Source organism: Hyalella azteca, unplaced genomic scaffold, assembly GCF_000764305.2.
Source record: "Hyalella azteca isolate HAZT.00-mixed unplaced genomic scaffold, Hazt_2.0.2 contig14441, whole genome shotgun sequence".
NCBI classification, from domain to species: Eukaryota; Metazoa; Arthropoda; class Malacostraca; order Amphipoda; family Hyalellidae; genus Hyalella; species Hyalella azteca.
The window spans coordinates 464,597-475,123 of NW_025944327.1; the positions used below are offsets into that span (position 1 = coordinate 464,597).

The window sequence follows — 10,527 nt, forward strand, 5'->3', positions numbered from 1 at the left end:
CAGCAGGCACGCTGCACTGGGGCGGGCAGCAGGCACGCTGCACTGGGGCGGGCAGCAGGCACGCTGCACTGGGGCGGGCAGCAGGCACGCTGCACTGGGGCGGGCAGCAGGCACGCTGCACTGGGGCGGGCAGCAGGCACGCTGCACTGGGGCGGGCAGCAGGCACGCTGCACTGGATCGGACAGCAGACACGCTAGGCTGAGCAGGCAGAAATATGAAGAGTGCAAATTTTTTAACCAATTATGAGCCTGGTTTCTGTGGTCCATCAGCAGGCAGACGGTCGGCCGCCGATGACGCGTTCTTGATCTCTAATTGTGTCTGCAGCGCGAACCTAATAATGACGGAGCGGTGGCAGGTGCAGCGAGACCTCCCTATGAAATTCGGACCCTTTTGTCCGGACAACTTGCAAGTTTTGAACTTTTTCTTCGGGATTAAAAATGCAATACACATGTAGAATGTCATAATGATGAAAGACTATTATTTAAAGTTAGACCTTCTAGGTAGGTAAAAATACAGGGTTATTCTAAATGATTGACCAAGTTTGATAAATTCGTATTTATTCAAGTATAATATGGAAAATAATAATTTATATACGAATGGGAAGAAGAAAAAAGTTTTTTAAACATATTTATAAAGTTCAATATGTCCCCATTGGCCTCTTGATTTCCGAAACTTATTAAATTAGTCACTTCCTGAGCATTGGGTAGGAAACATAGAAAACGAAGACCTGGCTCTAAACTTCTGGCCACCGAGATCACCTGATCTCACCCCATGTGACTATTTCTTATGGGGTTACGTCAAGGAAGCTGTTTACGTCCCGCCTCTACCAGCAATCTACCAGCAACTCTGTTTACGTCCCACCTCTACCAGCAACTCTGTTCACGTCCCGCATCTACCAGCAACTCTGTTTACGTCCCGCATCTACCAGCAACTGAAGATCTGAAGAGCCGTATCACTGCTACGGTGCACTCAGTAACGGAAGATATGCTTTCTCGTGTATGGGACGAGTTTGGCTACCTTTTAGATGTTTGCCGTGAAGCACAAGGGCAAACATTTATATTGAGCATTTATAAATATGTCCAAAAAACTTTGAATCTTTCTCTTTCCATTGGTGCAGAAATTATTAATTTTAGATTTATACTTAAATAAATAAGAATTAATTGCATTGGCTCCATCATTTAGAATAACCATGTATTTATTGAAAATACAAAAAAAGGAGAAGGATAATGCCAAGGTTCCCAGGCATGAGAGAATAATGTTCGTTCTGTAATTTACGCCTGGAAGATCAGAGCACTTTAATTGAAAAGTAGGTACAAATATTGGCGATTAAAATTACTTCTAACAAATCGACTAGTAATTTGAATTACAAGATATTCGAGTATTATATTTATAGGAAATTGTTTTTGAGTACTACTACTGAAATTGGAGATTACAAGCGAAGGTACAAGAGGAAATTCACTATAAGAAACTAATTCCTTTCTAAGACCCCTGCATAGTGTCCCAATTTCACCCCATTATCGTAGCCACAAAAAAGTTGATATCATATGTGGTCACATAGTCAGAGATGAATAATGCGAACTTCATATCTCGACATCCGCTCGTAACTGCAATACATGGCATAATATCTTAATAGAGAGCTCAACGATATCCAAACTATTACTTGATAAGTGGGCAATGAGTAGTCTTTCAGTGTCCACCTACACTTAGTGTCCACTTTGATCTAGTGTGTACTTGAACCTATATTGTCCACTTGCACCTAGTGTCCACTTGAACCTAGTGTCCACTTCAACCTAGTATTCATTTAGACCTAGAGTCCACCTAGACCTAGAGTCCACCTTGACCTAGAGTCCACCTAGACCTAGAGTCCACCTAGACTTAGTGTGTAACAGGGGGTCTGCCTACACCTAGTGTCTTCAAGTGTTCCCCTAGACCTAGTGTCCACCAGTGTTCGCTAGACCTAGTGTCCACCAGTGTTCGCTAGACCTAGTGTCCACCAGTGTTATCCTAGACCTAGTCTCCACCAGTGTTCCCCTACACCTAGTGTCCACCAGTGTTCCCCTAGACCTAGTGTCCACCAGTGTTCCCCTAAACCTAGTGTCCTCCAGTGTTCCCCTAGACCTAGTGTCCACCAGTGTTCCCCTAGACCTAGTGTCCAGCAGTGTTCCCCTAGACCTAGTGTCCACCAGTGTTCCCCTAGACCTAGTGTCCACCAGTGTTCCCCTAAACCTATAGTGTCCACCAGTGTTCCCCTAGACCTAGTGTACACCAGTGTTCCCCTAGACCTAGTGTCCTCCAGTGTTCCCCTAGACCTAGTGTCCACCAGTGTTCTCCTAGACCTAGTGTCCACCTAGAGCTCCACTAGACTACGCTATTGAGCCTCAACAGCAGCGCAGTTCAGCAAAAAACTCGCCCCCCACAACAGTGAGATGGATGACGACACGCGGCACCACACCAGCGCGTTTAGGGCTGCTGCGGTAAACGCTTGTTGCTCTATGTACAGTAATATATAGCATGAGTAAAGTAATGAGTGCTTATTATGAATTTAATGAGGAGAGTAATAGGTAATTGTTATGAATTTAATGAGTAGAGTAATGAGTAGTTGCAATTAATTTGCTGGGAACAGCCGGAGTGATTCAGCTCCTTCAAGTAACGCCGATGCGGCAAAAGTTACAAGAAGCCGATTACATTCATAACTTGAACGATATTACAAGTCGAACCTTCGGAAATGATCTTGATTTTCCACAAAAGTTTCTTTTATCGCCAAATGATCTTTGTTTTTTCTATCGGTTTAGATATGATTACAATAGCCATTTGCTATTGTTGAATCAGAGGCGGCCAATATATATAATAATATGTAATAATTTTGGCACATTTTAATAAAATTAATGCTAAAGTCGACGATGGAGAGAAATACATGTGATCAGATGATAAATAATCTGATAGATCAAGTGATGATGGAAATTGTGAAATGATAGAGAAGGCTTCAAAAAGCTGTTTAAATAATACAAAAGAATATAATATTTAAATTCGTCAAACTGACCATAATACAGATTATAAAAAATAACATGAGGGATTCGAGAAACTTATATTCACAGAAATTCAGGAGAAGCTTATTTGTAATGAGCCACTCAAATAAATGCGAAAGCGCGAATCATGTTTTATAACATTATATTTACTCAGCAGTATATAAATCGTTATCAAAAACCATTGAAAATAAAATAAATATGATTATCGGCACAACAATCAATGGTGGTAAAACAATGAGAAAAAGGAATTAGAGAATTTCAAGAAAATAAAAGTTCTTCTCGATTTTCAACTCAAACAATTTCCACGCGTCAAGGTTAACGATAAACACACTTGCAAACATGCGTTCGTTGTTCTAATGAAATAGGATATAACTTGTTGTTTATCTCTAATTGTAAGCGTTCCGAAAAATTTATATATTCGTGGGAAACACCATTAAATGATAAAGTTTTGTTGAAGTAAATATTTATTTCAAGCTCTCTATTTGCACATAACTCGCTTTATTAAACTCAATTTTGTTCATTAATTACTTTGTTTAAAAAAAATTGTTTCAAGTTTGTTCGCAGATTTGAATTTCAGGCACCAATGACTAAAATCTCAAAAATGACTGAGCCTCGCCCAGTGAAAACTAACTTATAGGGTGAAAAAAAACGGCACGCTCGTATTGTTTTTTTACAGGGCAGATTGCGGCCTGTCAATATGTCAGGATTCGATGATGAAAAATGTGGGCACAGGCATTTTGTTGTCGTGAGCAATAATCTTCGGAATGGTTATTGCAATAATATATAGAATAGTTTTCGTAATAATATTTGAAATAGTTTTCGCAATAATATTTGGAATAGTTATTGCAATAATATTTAGAATAGTTTTCGCAATAATATTTGGAATAGTTGTCGCAATCATAACTGAAATCGTTTTCGCAATAATATTTGGAATATTTTTCGCAAATATATTTGAAATAGTTGTCGCAATAATATTTGGAAATGTTTACGCAATAATATACGAAATAGTTGTCGCAATAATATTAGGAATAGTTATTGCAAATGCTTGTTCAAAAGAAGTTTAATAAAGAAAAATAATATTGGAATAAAAGTCGGGAAAATAACGTGCTGACAGTTAAATTAAGCTAAGATTTATGCATGCAGAAATACATTTTACATTCAATACATTTTTATTTGCCTCTATAATAAGGGCCATTTTTTATCGTGATAATCGTCAGCGCCAATTTCCCACCTTTGGTTTAGAAATATAAATTCAGGGAATAAAAATGTGTTATAGATATGGTAGAATAATTATGGATTCACTGACATATGAAATTATCTCCTTTGTATTCGTCTTACAAAGGAATAAATGACAATTGTAACATTTTCAACTGTAACCATCTATTGATTTAATTAAATTATGCGTAAAGCATGATACCGCGCAGCATAATACATCTTCTATAGCAAATTAGGTTACAATTTTGCAGCAATAACAGTGATTCACAGCGAGGACGAACTACATTTCTCATAATCGGAGATCCTTTGTCTTCAGACATGCAACCGAGAACTGCAGCTGAGGCGGCGGTGTTATATTCACCGTCTCTCATGTTCTCTTATACAAACTCAATTGCCTTCTCTCAACTCTATTTTATTTCGGAAATTATATTCCCTTCTTTTCACCTTATAGGAAATGCACAAACACTGACCTGCAAAGCAACTCTTTTTTTTGGTCCTGAGATGGAACACCGAGAGCCGCAGCAAGGATTCACCATCTACTAAGTTCTCTAATACAAATTCTATTCCATAATTCTGTTCTTGCTTAAAATTATATTCCATCACAACCATATGATATAAACTGACCTGCAAAGCAGCTCTTGGTCTTGAGATAGGACCAGAGAGCCGCAAGAAGGATTCACCATCTACTACCCGGTGAGACTATATACAGACGCGGCAGCTTCTGATTTGGATTACCAGAAGCTAGGGCGACTCTAAATTTTGTTAGGGTAAGTTCTCTAATACAAATTATATTCCATAATTCTATTCTTCCCTAAAACCAAATTCCATCATAACCATATGATATAAACTGACCTGCAAAGCAGCTCTTGGTCCTGAGGTATGATACCGACAGCCGCAGTATGGAGAGACGGTCGAGTTTACTCAGGATGTTCTGTTCAAAAGGCAGCAGCGAGGCTATAGTGTCCAGCTCGCCATTGAGACGCTCCCGGTGCCGCTTTGATGGGTTGCTCTTCGTTTGGCCTTCCTTGGGCGTCGGCTTCAAACTGCAATAAAAATCATATAAAAATTATAGATATTTCATAAGGGAAATGCAGTGTGCATGACACCACTAATAAAATCGAAGACATTTCTATACGAAATTGTTTGCAGTAAAGCAAAACAGTTCATTAAACTGTAAATGATCTATGTACATCACTGGTGTTGGGTATATTAGCCGATTGTTTCACATCTAGTGCATATTATTACGATTGTTATGCATTACAACAATCGTTGTACATCATGCTGCAGGATCGCCGCAAATCATTACCATCATCATTACAATTGCCGCACATCCTTAGCATCATTGCACATCATTACATCATAACCATCACTGCACATCATTATCATCACTACACATCATTACCATCACTGCACATCATTGCAATCGCCGCACATCATTACCATCATTGCACATCATTACATCATAACCATCACTGCACATCATTATCATCACTACACATCATTACCATCACTGCACATCATTGCAATCGCCGCACATCATTACCATCATTGCACATCATTACCATCGCTGCACATCACTACGATCGCTGCACATCGTAACGATTAAACGGAAGGCAATAAAATCGAGGCCGGGCAATTGGAAAGCAGATGCGTCGCTTATCAAGTCGCAGGAACTGGAGGCGGTTATTGAGGCTCCATGTGACACAGGAAAGACCACCAATAATATACCACGGCAAAGATCGACGCGTAATTGACGGGCAGCAATTGGCGAGAACTGAAGTTTTGGAGCGAATAAGTTTGGGTAATTAATGTGCACGCACAAACCGGTCGGCTAGACTTGATATCGAGCGGCGGTTGCGGGCTCGATGGTTAAGCAGAGCTAGCTGGTTAATAACAGGATATGTTTGCTGAGTCCGGTGTGGAACGTTGTAATTTTTAACAAGTTAACTTAAAATATATTCATAAAACAGCATAAATAGAGTCATAACGACTTGTTTTATGGAGCAAAGTATTGGCTGAACGTTAGGGACAAGCAAAAGCGTTTAAAATTTTACTAGATAATAACATATGAGAAAATTCATTTGAAAAAACACCATCACAAAATGGTATATGGTTTAAGTGAAGGTATTTGGTTGGTAAATGTAGGAAAGCTATAATGTGATGATAGTAACTTAAGCCTAATGAACAGGATCAGGACTTTGGCTTGATGTATGTTCAACATTTACCAGACACGTAGAGTTCAACATATTATCCGATATTTATAATGCTTAATGAATATAGTTATGATGCTGGAGCATGATGTGTGACAAATATTTATCTGAATTAGGCGGTTCAATATAGCATACAGATGATTAATGATGATGTTTGCACGCGAGGTACAGATTTTAATAGTGTTAAGGTACAAATGATTCAGCGGTATGATTAAATTTTTAAACTTTCAACTCACAAAATAAGACAACTTAAAATCAAAATTAAGACTAGTTATTGTGTTTAAATTTATATCCAGACATCACATGCACTTAATAAATTATTGTATTGTTCTCTGGTAAGGTTTAAAACAACAGGAAAATAAAACATTACATCCACAGGTACTCTTTGGTTGAATTGTAATGCATTAAGTGCATTTAAGCTCGTGGTTGTTAAATGCTTGTTTGTAATGTACTAAAAGACCACTACATTCATTACCAGAGAAGAGGTCCAAAACCAACTCGAATTCCTTTAAAATTAGTGTTAATATAGAAAAATGTATTATACAAAAAATTCTCAACGCAAACTTCAATATTTCCGAGTGGAAAATAGTTGAAACGTTAAATTTGAAGTAAAATATTCTTGATATTACTTTTATTTTAGAGCTATTGTTACCATCATTGCATTTAGCCAACATCAGTTCACTATTATTATTTGTATGCATGAATATCAATTGCGTGGTTCCCACACCCCACATGGACCACACCGCATAATGGCTTACCGTCATAAAGGTCTCATGTCACATTTTTCAAACTCACGCTTAATACTACAGCGCTGAGCTCAACCGGAAACCGGCTCACTGCTTCCTTCCAATCGCGGTTGATATCATGGGAGAATTATAGGCGATCATGGTAGAAATATAGGCGATCATGGGAGGATTATAGGCGGTTTTTGTAGGCCACCGAAAAGATATACGGTCATATAGCGGCCGCTGATAAACCAGTTTAAAATTTTTTAACAGGATTGAGGCAGAGCGATACGCAAGGTTGTTTATTAATACTGTGCAAGTCACGGTAGGCAGCTGATAACCGCTTACGATATTCACTTCCCCGCGATTCCGCTTAAACAAGGATACGAGTATTAATTTCTTGCGAAAATTTACTCGAAAAAAAGATAAAAATATTATCGCCCGTCAGGAAATATTTGTTAAAAAGACTGAACTAATAAATTATTTTCGATATGACGCTTCAGCAGCATCAAAATTCCTGCGCACAATCTCATAATAAATTTAGCAATTTGTCACAAGCCAGGCATTACATTTTATGAAATAATACTTGGCTGTTCTCCTGTAGATAAGTCAGCTATCGAACCTTAGTGCAACTGAATAGTTAGTTTATCATCATTTAATCATCATCGTGACCCTGCTGACGATCTTTTGGCGAACAATTACATGATATGAGGAGGCCAATATATTATGTATTAAATAGGCCAGTATATGGTTACAATTAAATTAGCACCATTTACCCATAGGCTGCTAAACATTACATGTTCCACAATCGACAAATATCGACTCTGAATTCAATTAAGTGACAAGAATTCATTTAAAATCAAGGTCAATTAAGACACTTCTCTAGAGTACTAAGAAATACTGACCCTTTCACATTGATCGAAATTTCCCACTAACCAAATATTTTTAAGACTAATTAATTGTGTGCAATTGGGTAAACCGACTAGCCCAATTTATGCGCACAATTGGAGCCTAATTTACTCTGAAATAGGGCTTATTTTAACGGCCATACCTTGCATTGTATGGGAGCACTTCACACTATAGAGCCACGCTTGTTCAGGGAACAAAGGGATTACCGCAGAGCACACAAAGCTGCTCAATGGACACAATGCACTCAACCACAACTGAGCCCGCATACAGGATCGATGACACGAGCCACACACAAAAGAAATACGTGTACAGGTAACTTGATTATTGCTTTTTAAATGCCTACTTTAAAAATGAAGGGAAGTAAGAACACTGAAGGAATCCGTGTACAGGTAACATGATTGGTGCTTTTTAGATGCCTACTTTAAAAATGAAGGGAAGTAAGAACAAGGTAAGAGTTCGTGTGCAGATAACTTGATTATTGCTTTTTAAATGCCTTCTTTAAAATGAAGGGAAGTAAGAACACTGAAGGAATCCGTGTACAGGTAACTTGATTGGTGCTTTTTAGATGCCTAGTTTAAAAATGAAGGGAAGTAAGAACACGGGAGTTATCCATGTACAGGTAACTTGATTATTGCTTTTTAAATGCCTTCTTTAAAATGAAGGGAAGTAAGTACACGGGAGGAATCCGTGTACATGTAACTTGATCACTGCTTTTGAATGTGTGCTTTAAAAATAAAGGAAAGAACAAATACAAGAGAAATACGTGTTCAGGCAACTTGGATTTGGATTTTGCTTCATGATCGCGTACTTTAAATCGAAGGAAAGTGAGCACATAAGATAAAACCATTTACAAGTAATTTGGAAACTGCTTCTTTAAGTGCTGGTTTTAAAAACGAACGCTGGTCATTTAAAAAATTAATTGAATGAGATCGCAGAAATTTGGGTTAAATTGTTTAGTTGTATGAATAGTGCATGTGGGATAATTTGATTTCGAGTTTTAAATTATGTATTTTAAAAATGAAGTTTGCGAAAAAAAATGTAGCCGAGAATCGATATTCAAACCCTACAGTTGTAAAACTTTTTAAATTAGGATAGGAAAATGCAGGCACACCATCGTGCACTTAATGGCTGATTTTGAATTTTAATTAGTACATATTAAGCACAAAAAATTCCTCATTAAAATGAGGTTCCAATAGTGGGAACCTCACTGAAAATCATGGCCGGATTATCAGCATCACCTGACTGGCCTATCATCCTCCATGAAAATTTTGAATATAACCAAAAATAAAGATAATGTTATAAATTAATTTCAATATTTCACTTTGTGTTACTTGAGGGCTTCAAGACAAAGCTTTGGCTCGCTCAAGAGTGAGTCATATCCGTCAAAACGACACCAAAAGTGATTAATATAAAATAGCACATCGGAAGTGGGTCATAATAAAAAGCACATCAGAAATGAGTTATATAAAGAAGCATATCGTAAGAGAGTCAAATTGGACGTTGAGCTCACCGAACATAATCACAATCACAACTTAAAATCATGTAGTTTTAACATTACCGCCGCACGGCATCTCCACATATTTCAAGTATTAATTAATCCCAGTAAATCCCAGCATAAATTAAGTGAATCTGGGACACGTGACAGGGCCATGTTTCTGATGAGTGTGATTGAATTGGAAATTAGCCTTGATATAATTTAAAATACAATATTAAGGTAAGGATAAAAATACTAAAATTGAAATTAAATGTCTTTCATTTTTATATCAGGCATAGCTTTTTTAACATGAATGGGCATGACGCCGTCACTATTCCCGAGGCACATTTATGGCCTCGTATTCCGATAAATAATCCTGTGTCCTTGCAGAAAGTAAAAAATATATAGGTAGCAACGTAAATCGCCGAAGAAATTATTCGGAATTTCGAATACAGTGAAATTTGTTACTCGTATTGGACGAATAAGATGAGCGCGCATTTTCGGCATGCGCGGCCATGCAAAAGAGCTAAAACTTTACATTTATTAAACTTCGCTTTTTTCGTACATTCTGAATTGACAAATCAGAAAGTGCTTAAGCTGTGTACAAATAAAGATGGGGTATGGATTTGTTGCTAATAGAAAAAAAGGACGATATACATTAATAATATGCGAAAATGAACGAGACACTTTTCATGCGTTCATTGGCATACATAGAAAGTTTGGATACAGGTGCACAATATACTTTCTTTCACCACAAAAGTTTGGTCCGCGAACATTTTTCATCATTGTATATAATATTGTCATATAATTTATTGTATATTATTATTGTTGTTGTTATAAGTTTTCAAAGATAATTTTATCGATCTTCATTCAACGAGTATTCCGCAAAGTTATTCAAAACATATAGTCGAAGAAAAATATGTAAAAATTTTGAACATGTTAACTGAAATCATAAGGCCTAATAGCTT

At 37.4% G+C, this 10,527-nt stretch overlaps 1 long non-coding RNA gene across 1 annotated transcript in view; it reads right to left on the reverse strand.

The window, feature by feature from the left end:
- Nucleotides 1-5,272, reverse strand: part of LOC125179013 — a 96,869-nt gene extending 91,597 nt beyond the window's left edge. The window contains exon 1 of the long non-coding RNA XR_007157118.1: nt 5,094-5,272. This is a non-coding gene — a long non-coding RNA (uncharacterized LOC125179013). The remainder of the gene's footprint in view (nt 1-5,093) is intronic.
- Nucleotides 5,273-10,527: the final 5,255 nt, after the last annotated feature.